The sequence below is a fragment of the Dreissena polymorpha genome, chromosome 3, assembly GCF_020536995.1.
Source record: "Dreissena polymorpha isolate Duluth1 chromosome 3, UMN_Dpol_1.0, whole genome shotgun sequence".
NCBI classification, from domain to species: Eukaryota; Metazoa; Mollusca; class Bivalvia; order Myida; family Dreissenidae; genus Dreissena; species Dreissena polymorpha.
Window position 1 is genome coordinate 37,169,051 of NC_068357.1, and position 19,305 is coordinate 37,188,355.

At 35.0% G+C, this 19,305-nt stretch overlaps 1 protein-coding gene across 1 annotated transcript in view; it reads right to left on the reverse strand.

Annotated features, from left to right (window-relative positions):
• Window positions 1–19,305, reverse strand: part of LOC127873698 (B-cell lymphoma/leukemia 11A-like) — a 102,231-nt gene that overhangs the window by 77,015 nt on the left and 5,911 nt on the right. The window lies entirely within an intron of this gene.

Consider the following 19,305-nt stretch of genomic DNA (forward strand, 5'->3'; position numbering starts at 1 on the left):
AGATTAAGTTCTAAACATGTTTTATTAAGGAGGAAGATTCAAAAGGTTTAATAATAAAATGTATAGCCCTCTAGAGGTCAACTGTTATGACCGTTGGTGGTGTGTTTTTAATGAGAGTTTATTCATTTGACAGAAGACATACAACGTTCTCCTGGGCTTACAAATGCTGAATTTTGTATTAAAGACACGGTTAAGTTTGAATTGTTTTTGTGTATCAAACTTTTGTAAATAACCTAAATAGAACATTCACATTTTTTATATTACACATGTCTTAAGAAATCTTATTGAAAATTAGAAAACTGAATTATGCATATTTATGACATTGATCATGAACATAAGAAAGTTCCTATTTATGAAAGCACAATCCATTCCTATAAAAGGACAATCCATTCCTATCAAAGGACAAATCATTCTTATGAGAGGACAATCCATACTTATGAGAGGACAATCCATTCCAATGAGAGGACAATTCATTCCTATGAAAGGACAATCCATTCCTATGAAAGGACAATCCATTCCTACGAGAGGACAATCCATTCCTATGAAAGGACAATCCATTCCTATGAGAGGACAATTCATTCCTATTAAAGGGCAATCCATTCCTATGAAAGGACAATTCATTCCTTTGAGAGGGCAATCCATTCCTATGAGGACAATCCATTCCTTTGAAAGGATAATCCATTCCTTTGAAAGGACAATCCATTCCTATGAAAGGACAATCCATTCCTATGAAAGGACAATCCATTCCTATGAAAGGACAATCCATTCCTATGTAAGGACAATTCATTCCTATGAAAGGACAATCCATTCCTATGAGAGGACAATCCATTCCTATGAAAGGACAATCCATTCCTATGAGAGGACAATCCATTCCTATGAAAGGACAATCCATTTATATGAAAGCACAAACCATTCCAATCAAAGATCAAACCATTCCTAAGAGAGGGCAATCCATTCTTATGAGAGGACATTTCATTCCTACGCTTCTGAACAATTAAGATATATTCTATATGTAATGACTGCCACAAAAAATCATCCTTTTTCTTAAGGAAAGATAATATACACAAAACTTAATACAATTTTCTAGAGTAGGGATATGAAACAAAACTATTTGATTAGGCCTCGATATATTTTACTGTTTGCAGTTCCCAATATGCCGGGTCAGGCTTCCGTAAGTTTGTGTAAATTTAGGCTTTCAAGACAATTACCCTGATGCAGGTTGAAGGCATTTTATATTCCAGGCACAATTCTAATGTTTCTCAAAACTCATAAAATTCTAAATCAACATGGATAGACAATCTTTAATTGGTCTCGGGATCTACTGAGGAGAAAACTCTTCAATTTGCCTCCCGCAAAAAGGAAGAAAAGTGAAAGCCTAATTTAGTGAAAATTTAATTTGTTTGCAATCAAAACTCAAGGCATGTCCCTCGGAAACACTGAGAACATCTAGCATAGGATTGCCACAGTAAACTTAAATTGAATTACGTTCCACTCTTTGGATACATAATTCTTTCCAAGTTGGAAGTTTGCAGTCAACAGTGACATCATCTAGTATTGTCCTTTGGGTTCAAATTCAGAAAGTTGTCTATTGAATAGGGCATGTCCCTGTCAAGTCAAAATAGCCAATTCCTTAGTATTATTGGTGGTATTGAAAGTACACTTACAATTCTCATTTCACAAACAGCTTCTAGATTCAATTACAGAAAACAGACATTTGGTTCATTTAGATTCCATTCACAACTGGACACTCTCTTCCTTTAATCAAACGAATTCAAACCATTGAAAAAAACATCAAAAATAACGGTCTTGAAAATGCAAGCCTGAAATTTCTGTATGCCAACCGGGAAGATAACTTCAGCATTGTGACCATTGGGGACATGATCTGGGAAAATTGGGCTTAATCATGAGCATCAAGTGTTGTCCCAGATAAGCCTGTGCAGTCTGAACATGCTAATCTGGGACTACACCTTACACACATGCATTAAGGCCAATATTCAAAGCCAGGCTAAGTGAATTGTTGTCATAGCAGGGTCTGCTGTCAAGGGAGGCTACTCCTGCATACTGACCAATGACCAATTTGGTCAGTTGTGGGTCAGTCAGCGAGAGTTGTCACACTTTGGTTACTAAGGCTTCAACATGACAAATTTACTAACTGTTACATATTATGAGAGCTTTGTTCAACTTTCGAAAAAATTAACAGTTGTGATGGCCTAATTAATTGTTCCGTCAAATAATCATGAAGAATAGTGCCATGACATGACAATGACAATGAGAAATATTGGCTTATGAAAATTGTACATTTCTTGTAAATACCAAAACTTTCTTCAATCATTAAAAACATGTAGAGCGTTATTCTTAACCACATTATATATTATTGATACATTAACTGGTACATGCAACTGATTAGTATATCATTTTATTTGCATTTGCAATTTAATTTGATTCATAACTAATTCACTATATGCAATAATTTGGTAATGCTTTTGTACTTGTAAATAATTGTTCGCTTACTTTTATTGTTATTATTAACGTGTTCTTGTACATTTTTTTAAATGTTTCGTACTAACATTCTAACTATTTAATAAGCCACACTCTGGGAAAAGGGGGCTTAAAGCATGTGCCTAAACTGTTATCCCAGATTAGACATGCATTAAGCCCCTTTTTCCTAGAGCACATCTCATAACGTTGTTTTGTTGTTGTTTGAACTTAAAGAAAAAAAATATTCAAATTTAAAATGGAAAACAAATAGCACTGCATATTTACATAGAATACCTTATCTACTTAAGACTTAAAATACACATACCTTGTCAAAGACATGATAAATTTATTAATCAGTCACAATTGTGTCTGATTAATCAACAAATATTTCTATCACTCCAATACACAGATGATTTACAAAAAGCTTACAAAATTGAGTAAGTAATAAACGCATCCCCATTCAACCACATATAAAACAATAAAAATAGAAGCAATGCTTGAACATTTGTCATTAAATAACTTTTGATGGTGTATCAATTGTACCAGAAAATAATGTGTTTGGTTGGAACAAAACTTTTTGACATTGCACCCACTCCTTATTTGAAATAGATATGTTTCAAAGTAGTAACAATAATGTATTACTGAAGTCCCAGCACCATCTGATTCCGCAAATTTAAGAGTTTTTTGTCTGTACAAGCGCCAATGAAATCTATAAAAGTGCAATTATTTCGTAGATAGGTCATTACATTGAATGATCATCATGTCCACACTGTTGGCCCAATGTCTTCATGTATTGGGTTTCGTATTTAACTGTCATTAATTAGAACTCTGTACACAAGGTTTCTTTGTCCAGCGGATTTGTATGTATCAGGTTAGTTATTATTTGACGGCTTTTTTATTCATTGATTAAGCAATTTCTATCAATACAAAACAGAGCAAACAGAAATGAAAATCAAATGCTTCAGCAATAACCCAATCTCAGCTTTCATTCGAATTAAATAAGGCCAATCGGTTTTCTTAAAGAAAAAATAACAGGGCAGCGTCCGCATTCTACTTTCACTTCATTATGTCCGGGTCTGGTTAAGTCAAGTAAGAAATACATAATGGCAGTCAGGCCTAAAACACCCGCCATCAAGAACAGCCTCTGTCGCTTTCATTGGCCAATACTCTTTTCAGCTGCTGTTGACTTATGGGTACCTACAAAATGGGTGATTTAACATCATGGACATTTATGAGCTTTAGTATTCATCCCATTAACAGCTAAAGGTTAGAAGAGGTCATCCGTAACCTTAACGCTTCATCGCCCAAAGTTGGGAGCTAGATGTTATCAACTTTTTGAGGGTACAAAGATTTTAATTTTGGTTAAATATTACTGGGCGTAATAAATTTATTGCGCAGAAGGTGCAATAACTTTTTTCAAAGATGTAATTATCACCACTGTTGAATGACCAAAAATTTGATTTTCATGGGAAGTATATTTACTCAAATTGATTGTGTTAAAAAGGCACCACAGCATAATAGCAATTAACAAATATATGTCTTTAATAAATACAGTCTCCATAGTGCAGATAGGTACAATAAACTCAGCTCTGGGATAACAAGGTTTAATGCTCATGGGTTGAGAGTCATCAAGATTAGCCAGTGTATTCTTCAATGGCTTATCAGCAATGACACTTTCAGCTTTTATGTTTTTTTTTTCATTTAAAGAAAGTCTCATGTAAAGAAAAATTCAGTCTAGGAGGAAAGTGTCCCCCCCCCCCCCCTCATAGCTTGTTCAGACAGACACTTTACACACATGCATTAAGCACTGTTTTCCCACACCAAGGCTCACATGTTGTTTAAATTAAAACAGTCTGCAAACTGCTTGAGGAAAAATATAAGACTCCTTAGAAGGACATTTCTCAAGCTAGTTATGAAGACAAATGTGTTTTAAGCACTGGCTAATATGGGATAAGATTATTTGCTTGTATGACACTTATTGTTTAAAAGTTTGAGCCTCTTTTTAATTGAAATTTATTCTAGGCAGAAAGTGTCCTCCCTGATTAGCCATTGCAGACTGCACTACACTTTTTTCACATGCATTTAGCACAGGTTTCCCAGTTCAAGGCTAAAAATCAGTCAGCAGACTGCAGGAGGTAAAATACAAGATGCCTGTGGCCAGAAGGACATCTCTGGGGCTTGTTATGAAGACAAATGTGTTTTTCACAACCAGCCCTAGCAATTATAAAAGTAATCATGAGTGTGCAGGGTCTAGGACAACTGCTATCGGTCAATTTAGGGGCCAGCAGAGCAGCCCCTTGGGACAATCAGACTCCCAACTGACCAACAGATGGTCAATGGTCATCTATGATTCTAGATGTGACATTGGGAACAGCTGGCCACTGCAGGACAAAACAAACATCAGAAAAAAATCTAATAGATGTCAGCCAGGGGAACATTTAACCCATTGGCTCAGAACTGGTCATTTAGCATTATCTCAGATTGGATCATGATGAATGTATTATTGCTAACCAGTGGTCAAAGAGGCAGATGGAACAATGCTTTCTGGACCACTATGGTTTCCATGGAGAAAAAATATCAATAAAAAGGGAAAAAAAATCAAGGGCTATAGGAGTTAAAACAGGTTCCAGGCTGGGTGGAGAGGACAAAACACATTTAATGAAAACACTGACTTGGGGTTTAATGGTCAAACAGAAGACTAACACCAAGGTCATTTTTTGAAAGTTAAAAAAAAGAAAAAGAAGAACACAGAAACCCTTTAAATCTTCAGTACACTTTAAATGACTTCTTGTTTAAATTTTACAGGGCCTCCAGAGGCTGGGAAATATTGTGGGCATTTGTAAAGGGTAAGAATAGGTGTGAATGCAGATTTCATTTAGGGAAAATGATAATAATGTTAAAGACTTTTTTTCAACATTTTTTGTTCGGAATTAATATTGCATTTATCAAACAGCATTTACATCGACTTCTATTGTATGACAATTGCTTCTACTTACACTAATAAAAATATGTATTTATAAATACATTCTTGCATTTGTTGGTAGCAAAATTCTTTTAATTTACTTCCACTTGTGTTTACTTTGAGAAATAACCAATTCATTCTGCAAGAAAACATTTAATTCATTATTTATCCAACAGGCATTATTGACACATAATAATTATTTATTTATTTAGTCTGACAATAACACAATTACAAAATCTTTGAAGAATTAATAACAAAATCTGTCGCTGTAACCCACGCAATAATTGGAACTTCACTAAGTTATGGATCTAGGGAGAGGTGAGGGGAAACCTGCCCCCCCCCCCCAATTTTTTTTAATTTTTTTTATGGGGGTAATACATAGCATTTAGCTTGAACAAAAATGGTATTGTACGCTGAATGGTTTTTCTTGCTTTATTTGCAAACATAATAGGTCTGGTTCTAGAAAGAGGAGGGCATCTGTTGCCTGCTGTTAACAGGACCTCTACATCTTACTATAGCAAGTAGTATAAAAATATTCTAGTAATAAATGCAACCGTCCAAGACTTTGTTTTTACAAAAAAGAAATCAATTTTTAAAGAAAACAATACTCTTTACTATTATAAAGGCCTCAAAACCCGCTGTCCAATAGGCTTCCAAATGTTTATGAAAAGCGAATTTGGAAATATCTGTATGTTCAAGTAACTTTTTGCAATGATTTTGGACCTCTCCGTGTCTGATTTTTAATCATTCTGCAACCCTCTTGAACCTGTTTTTGGCCGGTCAAAATTGAAACAACTTCCATGCCCAAATTATGAAGGTTTTCATTTTGAACAAAATTAATGTTCCCAATGGCTGCTGATGACTTGTAGAACAACCTAAATCTTCTATTGGACATTTAGGGTCCATATCTTGAGATGGATGTCTCGTTGGCAAAAGGTTGAAGGTCAATCCAAATATAATGATAATAATTCATTTCATAAACAGTCTGTCAGAGGGGGTAATCATGTGACAAACAAGATGGCGATGTCCATGCCAAAAGATGTATTTTTTGCCGTTCTATACCCTTTATTATTTGCATTGATTGTTTAAATGCCGCTCACTTCCACCATGTCAGCAAGAAAGCGAAAAGCATTTATTTCATATTAATATTCGCTTTTTATCTCACTTTTCTATGCAAAAGCTGCTGTAATTCTGTGACCCGCTAAGAAATTTCACAGCGAGTACAACTGAGATATACAGCAAATATAAATATGGTGTAAACGCTCATCACTTTCTTACTGAGTTTTTCAATTAATAAAGTACTAAAGGATATAAAATGGCAAATTCCTGTCTCTGCATGGACGTCGCCATATTGTTGGTCACGTGATTTCCGATGTCTGTGATGCCTGAAAGTGTAGAAAGTGCTTACTTGTCTATGAGGTTTATTACCACCAGCAGTGATGAAAAAGGGGACCAGTAACATTTCAAAGCTGTATTGTTATTGTTTATCAACAGTAGCATTGATGGGATGTGGATGAAATAATTAATATGAAGAAATCATGCGTATGTAAAGTAGAAAATTCCTGTGTGGAATATAGCTTATTGAGGTTTATAACTTGTTGTTTGTTTGTGTTTTAAAGACCTTTAAATATATTGTCTCTCACATGAATCCATTTTAAAAGTGAGGGGATTATCACAGCAGTGTCATATTCTTATCCTTAAAAAAATAATCTTAAACCTGTTATATTGTCACTGGCATTACACCATAGCTAAACCATTTGTTTGAAAATGATCAGTTTGTGTCCCTCCTAACAGACTTTATTACTTGATCATTACTCTTATATTCAATAATTATAATATTATTCATTAAAAACATAATTGGGGTCATAAAACAAACGGGACTGACGGGGTCTGGTCGATTCATGTGTCCCGGCCAGTCCTGGATTAATGGAGATTCACAATAGCGGGCAGAGCTTCTGTAATATTCATTTGTCACATGATGATTGCTCCATAATGGCTATTTTTCATAAACCGTTACATGAAGTTAAAAGCATTGTCCAAGAAGTATCTTGCTTCAGGGGATAAAATTTTGCCATCCTTTTTGTCTGTTAACCATGTGTGAAAGGCTTTTTGTGGGCAAGTTCAAGTGCTAATGATGTTGCAAACTATAATTATGGCTTCAATGTTCGGCTCGTTATGGCAAACATTTGGACGCCCGCCATGGTCAAGTCTGTTTTGTCGCTTGAAATAAAGCTGGCCAATACAAGGCCTTGATCTGCACTCACTGTCCAAAATTGTCATTACCTGTCAACCTTAATTTCACTCCTCAATTCTAAATGCTGATTTAATGAATACTTATCAGACTTAATGATTTCATTCTTATACATTTTATCATTTTAATTAAAATTAAGACAAGTACAATTAAACAGCAGAATGTGTATAACAATATGTTAATAATCGGATTTAATGTGTTCATTTTTTTATAAAGATTAATGAATGTATGAGTCAACAACAAAATTATACTTTTACCATAAGCATTTCTCCCATGAACAAGGGTACATTTAAGAATCTCAAAATATTAATTAATAAGTTAACTATAAAGAGTTAAACTCACCATTAACAATCGTCAATATGTGATATAAAAGAATGAAAATGTGGCCTACTAATTTAAGCCTGGCATTTTTGTAAAACCTAGTCCTACACAGCTGCTTACAAGGCGTTCAAAAAGTAAAACTTAGGCTGCATACCAACATCAAGGGACGGATGTGGAAATGCCAGCCACCTCTCAAGCTAACCCTACTGACCCTGTGGTATGGGACATTAGAAAGCCAGCAAAGACTGACATTTAAATATTGACTTTCCACCAGTGCCAGAAAAGGTTGGTATGTTGACACAAATGTTGTACCAGAAGGATGGATCATAGTTCCTCAGGCCATTTGTCAGCTTTACATAGAAGCACATTAAATATTGTTTTCAGTAAAGGTTGTGTTTGGCACCTATGCTCAACACATTCCATGAAGACTAAACACAATCGAACAAATAGCCATGGTTAGCATGGGAAGAAACAGGGGCACTCACTTTTTCTGGATTATTTGCGATGAAGGGGCACAGCCAAAGAAGCCTGGCTCTGGGAAAATGGGTTTTAAGCTGTTGCATGAAGTGTCATCGCAGATAAGCCTGTGCAGTCCAGCCAGGCTAATCAGAGACAACACTTTCCGTCTAAACAGGATTCTTGCTAAGAGACTTTCTTTTAAAGAAAAATATCATAAAAGTGTTGTCCCTGATTAGCCTTGCACGCACATGCCTTAAGTTAGTTAGTAATCCTTTTCATCAGCCAAATACAATCGAAACAAGATACAACTAATAGTCAAGGGAGATTCAAAATTGTTCGTCACATTGAATCTATCACAGTCTTGCATATTTTAATTTTGAAGCATTGTATACTGCATGCAGTAATATAACAACTGAGGTGCTGTGAGACATCTTTTGCTTGCTTTACTTGGATTAGTCTCTGTTCGTATTTTAAATATACTTTTATCTATTATTTAAGTGACATTTTAAATAACAGCATTGTTTTCATTGGGTAAATGACTGAACAAATATTAAAAGTTTGTATTTTAAATATACCTTTATTTGTAATATAATTCATTTAAAAATAACTGTATAGATGAATTCACATTTTAACAGAACAATTTGCTGTTAACAGTCATGGTACAACAATATCATAGTTGACATGAAAATATATTGGTTTATTGTTAACCACTCAATGAGCTATTAACCCTTTCAGTGCTGGAAACGAATTTTAAGGGCCTTTGCAAACAGTTTGGATCCAGATGAGACGCCACATAACATGTTATGTGGTGTCTCATCAGGATCCAAACTGTTTGCTATCCTGATAGTTTTCTTTGAAAAAAATCGAAGAAAATGCTAATTTTAGAAATTCAGCAGATGACATTTTTGCAGACGACAAATTTCCCAGCATGCAAAGGGTTAATGGTAAAACACCTGGCTTGGTCAGTTGTAAATATGGTCTCCCTAAATTGTGAAAAGTCACAGTTACAAACATTTTTGTAATATCATGACAACTTTTTACTGGTAATAAAAGGGAGGGACCAAACAATTCATTTGGAAAATCACATCTTTCGTTGAATTGCGTTGTCATTAAATATTATCTTTTTAATGCTATATATAGGTAAATAGGACAGGACAGGTAACGTAATTACTTGTATCATACATTTTGTTTTATGTGATAAATTGTATCACAATCGACAGTGTATTATTATTATTAACACCAAGTATCAGGCAGGATATTCAAGAGAAGACCTTTTCAATTACTGGTGGGGGACAAAATTACCAGGTTTCATAATAATCATTTACAGCTTCAGAATTTCTTTGTTCTGGTTGCACAAGAATTCCAGGATATTTCTTAATAATCTCCATGGGTGATGTTATTTTTACGACAACTGCAAAATTTATTCTTGCATTATCTGCAATCCAATTTATCTAGGTGCTAGACAGAACGCGATGCCCTTTATCCAGCAAAAACTTTGAGCAATGTCAGATTTTCAAGATAATTATCTACCTGGGTTTGCCAAAAAAATGTGAACTGCATTAATAGTACCAATGGTCTGGCCTATATGGGAAAGCTTGGAATCTGTCTAGCATACAAACTTTCAAAAACGTGTGTCACCATAAAGGCTCAAACAAAACTTTAAAATATGAACAAATGCAGTCATAAAACTTCAGGTTTCAGATACAGAAATGTTAAAGAGACACAGACGTTACATACTTGATTCACAAAACACACATAATGGCCATTGCTTTTGTGGATATGATTTTTTTAATTCTTAATCAAGTAATAAAAAGCTCATGGAACAAAATGTTAAATAAATTGAAAACCATGACAGGCATTAAAATTAGTATCCAGGTTACTAAGAAAGCCCAAATTCTTCTATTTTTACTTGATATGAAGAAAATATTAAAAGCTTGCCTAAATGAAACTAAAAATCATGCATGAAATCATTTTGCTTTTATGACCAAGCATGGTCTATGTGAATTCTGCTCCACACCATTACAAAGAAATCAGTATTGGACCGTGAAACTGCAGGTATGGGTTAAACATGCTGCAATATAAAATCAGTTGCCATGAGAATGTATTAATTATGCAAAACTAACTGATGTTATAACTAGGGTGCATGAATAGTATGATTTTTAGGATGCAACTAGATTAACTCTTTCAATGCTGGAACCGAATTTTGAAGGCCTTTGCAAACAGTTTGGATCCAGATGAGACGCCACAGAATGTGGCGTCTCATCAGGATCCAAACTGTTGCTATTCTGATAGTATTTTTTGAAAAAAAATCAAAGAAAATGCTAATTTTAGAAATTCAGCAGACGCAGTTTTTAGCAGACGACAAATTTCCCAGCATGCAAAGGGTTAAAGTCCATCCCTTCACAAAACATGAAATGTATTACATTACATTTTTGGTTATTAAATGATAAAACCTGACATCCCTATTGTGTCGCTAAAATGATTTGTTTGCAGTAAGGAGAATCAAATATGAAACTATCACATTAGGCTTTATATGTTAAAAGCGCTATATTTAACAATATGAGTGAAAAGGACACAACTGTTTTCATTAACAAAGAATATTATCAACAAATCCAGGAAAATGAAATGTAATTAAATGTTACATAATTTCAAGCAGACGTAAGACTGGGGTGTTTTATGAAGTTGCAAGCCAAATAGCCGAGTGCCAAATCTCCCGACTCTCCTCTTGAAAATGTTGACGAGCTGTTGCTATGATAAGCCCAGCCCCCTGGATACCTCATTCAGCCAGCAATCCGGGAGAATAGCTGCGGACATAAGGTGCTCAGTAGGAACGCTTATCAACCAGGAGATGGTGCCAAGACTTTCTGCAGCAAATGGCCGACATTAATGCACTATCACACACCCCTGTTGGCTTCCAGTGCAATGTCAAAACCAGACAGGAGTGGATGTAAAAAAACAAACAATAGTTTCTACAGCCGATAAGCCAGTTCATATTGTTTCTGTCCTTGTTTTTAGTGTGTGGGTTTTAGTTGCCATATTTCTAGGTGAAAATGCACATTTTTCCACAAACTTCATCCTGCTACATTTTTCCACTAACTTCCCTCTACTAACTTTCCCCCTGCTACATTTTTCCAGTAACTTCCCCCTGCTTCATTTTTCCAGTAACTTTCCCCTGCTTCATTTTCCGCTCACTTCCCTCTGCTTCATTTTTGTTCACTAACTTACCCCTGCTTCATTTTCCCGCTAACTTCCCCCTGCTTAATTTTTCAACTTACTTCCCCCTGCTACATTTTTCTGCTCACTTCCCCCTGCTACATTTCCCCACTAACTTCCCCTCTGCTACATTTTTCCACTAACTTCCCCTTGCTCCATTTTTCTACTAACTTCCCCTATCTACATTTTTTCCAGTGCTTTGTACAGATCAAAGCCTAAAAAAGGCATGTTTCAGTTGCATAGTAAACACAAATATTTTGATTATACAAACAAGACCTAACCATTTCAGTCAGAGGTAAATGTTCCATGAATATTCTGATGGCCAGACTTTTCAAATGATCAAGCGTGTTTATGTTTTAATTTTCAAATAACCCTTGAAATTAGTACTGTCCTTAAAATATTTCCTTCAAACAAAATAAATTTCTCCTAACTTAAGACACAAAGGCTGGCCAATCTTTAATCTTAACCGTCAATGAATGGTCACAACTTGGGCAGACATTGTTAGCGGTTCAAGTGACATTATTGACACTTTGACAATGAAAATTAAGAATGATGTAAACTTGAGACATTCTAGACCACTTTCAAAATGAAAAGACAATATCATGTTTTCTGGACATCAAAGCCCGGGAGAGTGGCCAATGTATTGATTTTGGAAAAGGGAAATTTCTTTAATGAGAAAAAGCCAGTTGAAGACTGGGTCTTTTGTCTGGCTGAAGCAGGACTTCCAAAGTTCTAAATACCTCAAAACATAAATTCCAAAGCTTCCAATCAATACCCTTCATAATAATATCTTATAATTTATTTGATCTTGCTCTGGGGAAAATGGAGCTAAATGCATGTGCATAAAGTTTCATCAAAGATTAGCCTGTGCTGTCCGTACAGACTAATCAGGGACGATACTTTCTGCCAAGACTAAATTGTTTGTCCTAAGGAGATTTCCTTTAACCCTTTGCATGCTGGGAAATTTGTTGTCTGCTAAAATGTCCTCTGCTGACTTTCTAAAATTAGCATTTTCTTCGATTTTTTTTCAAAGAATACTATCAGAATAGCAAACAGTTTGGATCCTGATGAGACACCACGTTCTGTGGTGTCTCATCTGGATCCAAACTGTTTGCAAAGACCTTTAAAATTCGGTTCCCGCACTTAAGGGTTAAAATATGCAGACTGCGCAGGCTAATCTGGGCTGACTCTTTATGCACATGCATTAACCCTAGTAAAAAACATGGTAGAATCTCTACATGATTCAACGTACATGCATATTTAATAAACTCTGGTCATGGCCTGTCTTTTTAACTTACAAAACAGATAAAAACTTCACAGATCAATGATGCAGTTTACATGTGTCTGCTATGTAAAACGTTTTTTGAAAGCTTGACGGACAATTTCCATACTGCACTATCTAACACTAAATCTTGTATCAGAATTTTAATCACCAAAGTATTAACTATAATCGATAGAGGACTGTACTGTCTGCAATGTCATCTCGCCACTAGGTCACCCGACAATATTTTGTCTGGCTGCCAAATGCATATAAAAAAACTGACCAATCATTCCACAGCTTTCCTTTCAGTGCAAATACAAGGTGTATTCAAATGTTTGACCCTAAATGACCTCATCTTATATGGCCGTCGAGGGCTTGATATGACGACGCAATTCAAATACAGTTAAATTCAATATCGGACTAAAGTGTTCCTTATCAGCACCTACATACTGGCCTATGTTATTAAGTCCAGTCATATGAAATGCGGTGTTATTTGATATAGCACCGCTAAGGCAGGTTTGCACAATAAGATTGAATACTTGACTGCACTCCAATCAATGCAGGGCCATCTCACAATATAATGGCCTTGCAAATATCAAACATCTATCCACAGGGATAACTTTTACCAAGGCGTAACACAAATGAATAATAAAAAAATCCTACCTGTTTAAACCAACAATTGAACTCGTCATAAAATATTCAGATCTGTCGTATTGATCTAACTCGTCTGGTCAAACATGCAAGGTCTACTACTGGTTAGTGTGGAAAACACAACATTTGTCACACTAGATTCAAGTTTAAAAGGCTTCATTTCAAACCCCAAGATACTGATGAGCAGCAAACAGCATATAACCTGAACAGACTGCCAGTTACATTACTTGCGGGCTGTTCCGCATATATGGTTGCATATAGCCATTTTTACTTTGTTTTGATCGGGAAAGGGATAGTGATAGTGATTAGAAAATATTTTTTAAATAAAAGAAAATACAGTCGTGTAATGGTACACTTTAATAGATATGTTATTGGCATTAGTGAGTTATTGTTGAATTGGTTTCTAAGACAAGCACATTCCATTAGATTTAAACTGTCAATAATGACTTACATACATTTTAGTTCACACCTACTTGCTTGCTCACTAGCACAGGCGTTCCCCGACATGGTTGGGGAAGACACTGCTAGGCATCTATGGGACTTTCCTATGTGTCCATGGGCAAGACGCTTTCAGGCAAAGCTCCGTAGTAGACATTACTCAATGATGCTAAATGACAATATACATTGTGGCAGATTAAGAGCTATTCAGTCATTGTATAATACAACTTCTCTTGAAATCATTTAAAAATTAAGAATGATGTAATTTGATAGGTATGGGCAATAGCTGAACTTTAATTGTAATAATAATGTTACATGCTTTTATTATTTTTTTCCATCATCACACAATTCATATTACTGTAGAAAATAAAAAGCCTTAAGGCTTGAAACATGCTTAATTACTTCATGCAAGTTTGGTTACTTTAACAGAGTATATTACCCTTACTTGAACAATCTTCAGTTACTTTATATTGCCAAACCGAAATGAAGGTCAATACTTCACCACACTTTAAAATGGCCTATGTCCTGCTGTTATCTTTCAAGGGTTCCCCAGTTTAAATCACACTTTAACAATCACCAATGCAGTATCTTGCACTACACAAATGCACTGAAAGAGGATATTTGAACAGGGCATGTAATTAGGAGATTGTAGATAACCATGTAAATTATGAATTTGTAAAAGAAATTAAGCAATTTGTTTAGAAGGACATTGTCTATGGTTTGGGGTATTAAGTCGAACAAGAATGTTGACCAATGAAATGGTATCAAGATTTCAGTATTCAGAGTCTGAAGCTCTGTGTATTTGCAGTTGCTTTACTTTTACAGTCAGGAAGTAAACAGAAAGAGATATGTCACTTAACCCATTTATGCCTAGTGGACTCTCCCATTCTTCTAAATTGGATCAATTTATTTCCAAAATTAGGGATGTCTAGTATATTTATTTCTATATTTAGAATATTACTTACAGAAATTCTTTTAAGCAAACAGCGCAGACCCTGATGAGATGCCGCATCATGCGGCGTCTCATCTGGGTCTACGCTGTTTGCCAAGGCCTTTTTTCAAGACGCTAGGCATAAATCGGTTAATTTTCTGCCACTAACAGTAATATAATTATGTTAAACAGTGGACAAGTGAAACGTCCTGCAGACTATTACACGCAGAGTAAATGACTGTCACATACATTCATGCTGTATATATATTAAAAAAATCTTCGGCCCATTTGAGCAATTTCTGCTAAATAAATAGTAATCTTTACACACATAAAAAAATCCCATTTCATACTCATAAATATGTTAGAGGCATGTAGCTTTTCCATATGTTAAAAGTTATTGACCTACAAGGTCTGTATTTAAGGTCATTCACCTGATATTAACACACTCACTCCAGATAGCTGACCAGGTTAGACACATGATAGCAGCCTTTGTTCAGGACAGTGGTCATCAGCGGTCAACAGATCAAGCAAATGAAATAACTATTATTTTGTAATTGTATTAAAAAATGTTGCTTCATTTTGTTCTTTACCTGGCACTTTAAGGAAAAGACAGCCAAAACATAATTGGAAAATTGTACTCCAAAAATACTGTGTATACTGGTATTTGCCACTCACTAAATATCGAAAACTTAGTCAGAAATAAAGGAGTCTATCTCTTCAGACAAAATGCCTCCTTTAGTCTAAGAAATGTTATGTGAATGGGTATACTACAAACTTTTCTAAACTTGTTTGATAAATACAAACCGATTGGCTTATACTGCCATATGAACTGTTTGTGCTTAAATTAAAAGTGATTACCTTTTAAATTACATGTCATTTCTGCAACATTTAGTTGGTCAGTGTGTTTTATTGTAATTTTTTTAAAGTTATGAACTCCCCCCCCCCTCGATTTTAACAGTTTTAACAAATTAAATAAGCAAAAAATATTCAGTTAACCTTTTTATAAACTGATTCACTGACATCTAAATGAAACTGTGTTTGTTACTTGACAGTTTTGTTCAATAATCTGGAATAAGTTATTTCTTAAATCTTGATATCACTTGTAGATTGTCTTTTCTGAGATACACTTTCACTTGTGTAATTAATTTACAATCCTACTTTTAGCAATTTTTTTTATTGCAATTTGTGTTAAGATTTTGTGAACAATGTATTTTAGCTTTAAATTAAATCCAATATACTCTAGTGGAATAAGAATGTAAATTTTAACGAAAGTATTTTTTCTGATTTTTTTTTATAATATGGAAATTAAATGCCAGCACTCCCTATGAATAAAAGATTAAGAATAAAGGCTTTGATTTGCAATGGGTATAAAATGTCAACCTGATGTCAATCAGAAGGGCCAATACTATGAGACAATTGTACATGAAACAGATAAGTACAGGGAGCTTAGTCTAGCCAGTATTTTGTCAAAACATTTAAATTTAGTTTTCGTTGTTATGTCCAAGATTACATATTTAACTATAGAGGACCATATAATGCATGCGTGTTTTTGTATTTGTTCACTTCCAAAATTTGAATGTATTCATTAAGAGGGCTGATACTACAGCTAAAAATGCTAGTCGTGGTGATGTAGTGGATTAGGTGTCCACCTAGCCATCCAACGTTCTTGGGTTTGATTCCTACTCCAGGAGCGTTCACATTATCTCCTCCATAGACATCAAGTACTGGTTCTTCCCAAGTAACAGACTCGACAGTGTCCATATCTGCCAGTTATACCTGCGAGGGTAGTTCGGTAGTTGTAATAATACAACTCCCAGCTATTGACCCTCCAGGTCGCTGGGAGTTGCAACTGACAACCCAATTTTCCATAGAAACTCGCCGCTTAGAATCTGGGTGGGAGTTTAATTGGAAATATTAGCCACATAAACTATTTTCTGGCTTTAATAAACACAAATAGATCGTAAATATATCCATTATGTGCAAATTAAAACAACTTACATGATATGTTATGCTCTCATAATATTGATATTAATCCAAAGTTTCAAACATGTAAACGGTTCTTTTAAATGTATATGTTTTTGCAATGGAAAAAGCTGAGTATTCTAAGTTATTCAGAATTCAAAAATACGCTATAGACTATCTTTGGAATCCTTGGCGAGATAGATCTCGTGTCTTATGTCTTATCTACCAATTGTAATATACCGACTACCTCCGGAACATCCGTAAGATAGATCGAATTGTCAATTCAAAACTTAGGCTATCGGTTTGATAACAGTTTTTGTACATAATTTTTTGTTTTGAGTATTTCTCTACAATTCACAAATTGATATTGGTAATAACAGGTATTGTGTTTGTAAAGATTTATTAGGTTGATTTAACTGATTTTATAGACATACGTGAGACATAAAAAAAAAAATCATTGAACAATGGGTTAACAAGAAGAACTCTGAGCTGTTCGTATGTACTTATAAAAGCTCTGAGCATTCAGGAACAACTAGGTAGTTCGGCAGTATTGAAAGATAGATAGATAGTCATGGTAGTGTAATAATAATTACCATTTCAAATGTAATAAGCAATTTAGATAATATTATTGTTTTTATACTTTGCAATGCCCCTTCTTTGCTTTAACCTAACACTCAATTATTTTGGAGCTAACCTTGAATGAAGCATCTGTTTTTCACCTCCAGATGTTTGTTGAACATGTTTTCTTTGAACGAAAATGTCATGATGTCAGATCATCACAAAATTTGAATTATTGCGCAACACAAAGTTCTATTAAGGTTACACGCCACTAAATATTTTAAATAGAGTCTGATTTGACTGGGACCCGGCCTCTGCAATTTTCGCAACACATTTTGTAACCTGCCAGTGTATTGGGAGCAGAACAAGTCTTATGAAATTTACTCATGTTTAATCTCGATCCAAATAAGAGGTTGGCTTTTAATTATAGTTGAGACTTGATTGTAATTGAATGGACAATTCCAACCGTAAAACAATAAAGGTGAGCCTTAAAGTCGAATGTGAACTGCACACATATACCATTTGCCCATCGCACATGTCTGATCACCCGGTGCTTATAACTGTAGTTTCTGAATCATAAGGAGGAACACGATTATGTAGTATTTTGGTTTCTGACTTCTCAAAGCTTTCCTGATGACATGATTAATTAACTTCCAGGGGATAATATACCATTAACCTTGCTTGGGAACTTACGAATGGCCACATTCTGTCAGACTCTTGCACTATATAGTTTGTATAATCTAATTTCTTCACAGCCTATGTGCAGAAACAACAATAGCTTGGAAAAATATTTTCAATTGGTTGTAAGCGCTTCTTAATAACTCCTGACACAATTACAAACAAAAAAATAGCTGAGCGTATAAACACCAAACGTGATTTAGGCAAACAGCCAAGTGCTGTTACGGATGGCCAATGACCTTTCTGGTGAATGACCGCAGTTAATACTGGACTTCAGATATAGTATTGTACACACATACTTGTAAAGTCGCTTTAGATGGGAAATACCTGAGCGTATACCTGAGAATACGGGGCATAACTATTTATGGCGTAAATGACCCATGAGAGCGTATCGCGGAAACTCATTTACATCACTTTGAGTGAGAGAAAATGAAAATTCAAAATTATACTAAATCTTTGCTCTGTTTGTAGACCATTATCAAGATCTTTTCATGTATGTAACACAGCTAGAAGGGGATCAAGTTACTCACACCACTGTTATTCCTTGTTTAATACGTCCCTTAGTACAATTTCGATGTTACAAGAAACTAACAGTTTGTTTGTATCCATCACTATCAAGTTTTCTGAAATTCGAAAAAAATCAGCCGATTTGCATCGCAAATGCAAAATATATTCATATTTATAGTACAATATGAATGCTCTTCGGCTATCATTAATGTATTCTTCTCGATGTCATGTCTTGCCCATAACCCCGTTACCATGTTGTGTCCACCTTTTTTCTTTCCCAGCTTCGTTTTTACATCAGATGACCATTGTTGTCGCCGTGATCGTCATATTGATCTATCATGGTCAATACTTTACGGCCAAGCTTTGCAATTTATTCCTGATTGAATCGATAGACAGGTGAGGATGGACACGTTTACCTTATAGGACAGGGCGTGAGTTTTTTCCTTGATTGAATGTCAGCACAAATGCGCACATCTGTGTGTAACAAACAAAAGGGTAACGATCATAATATAATTAACATGTTAACATGTCTTTTATTATTTCATGGACTGATACTTTTTCGTGTGCTTGTGTAATACAATAATGCACACTTTTTACAGGAAATGCTTTACAGAAGTGTATGTGTTATATTTGGT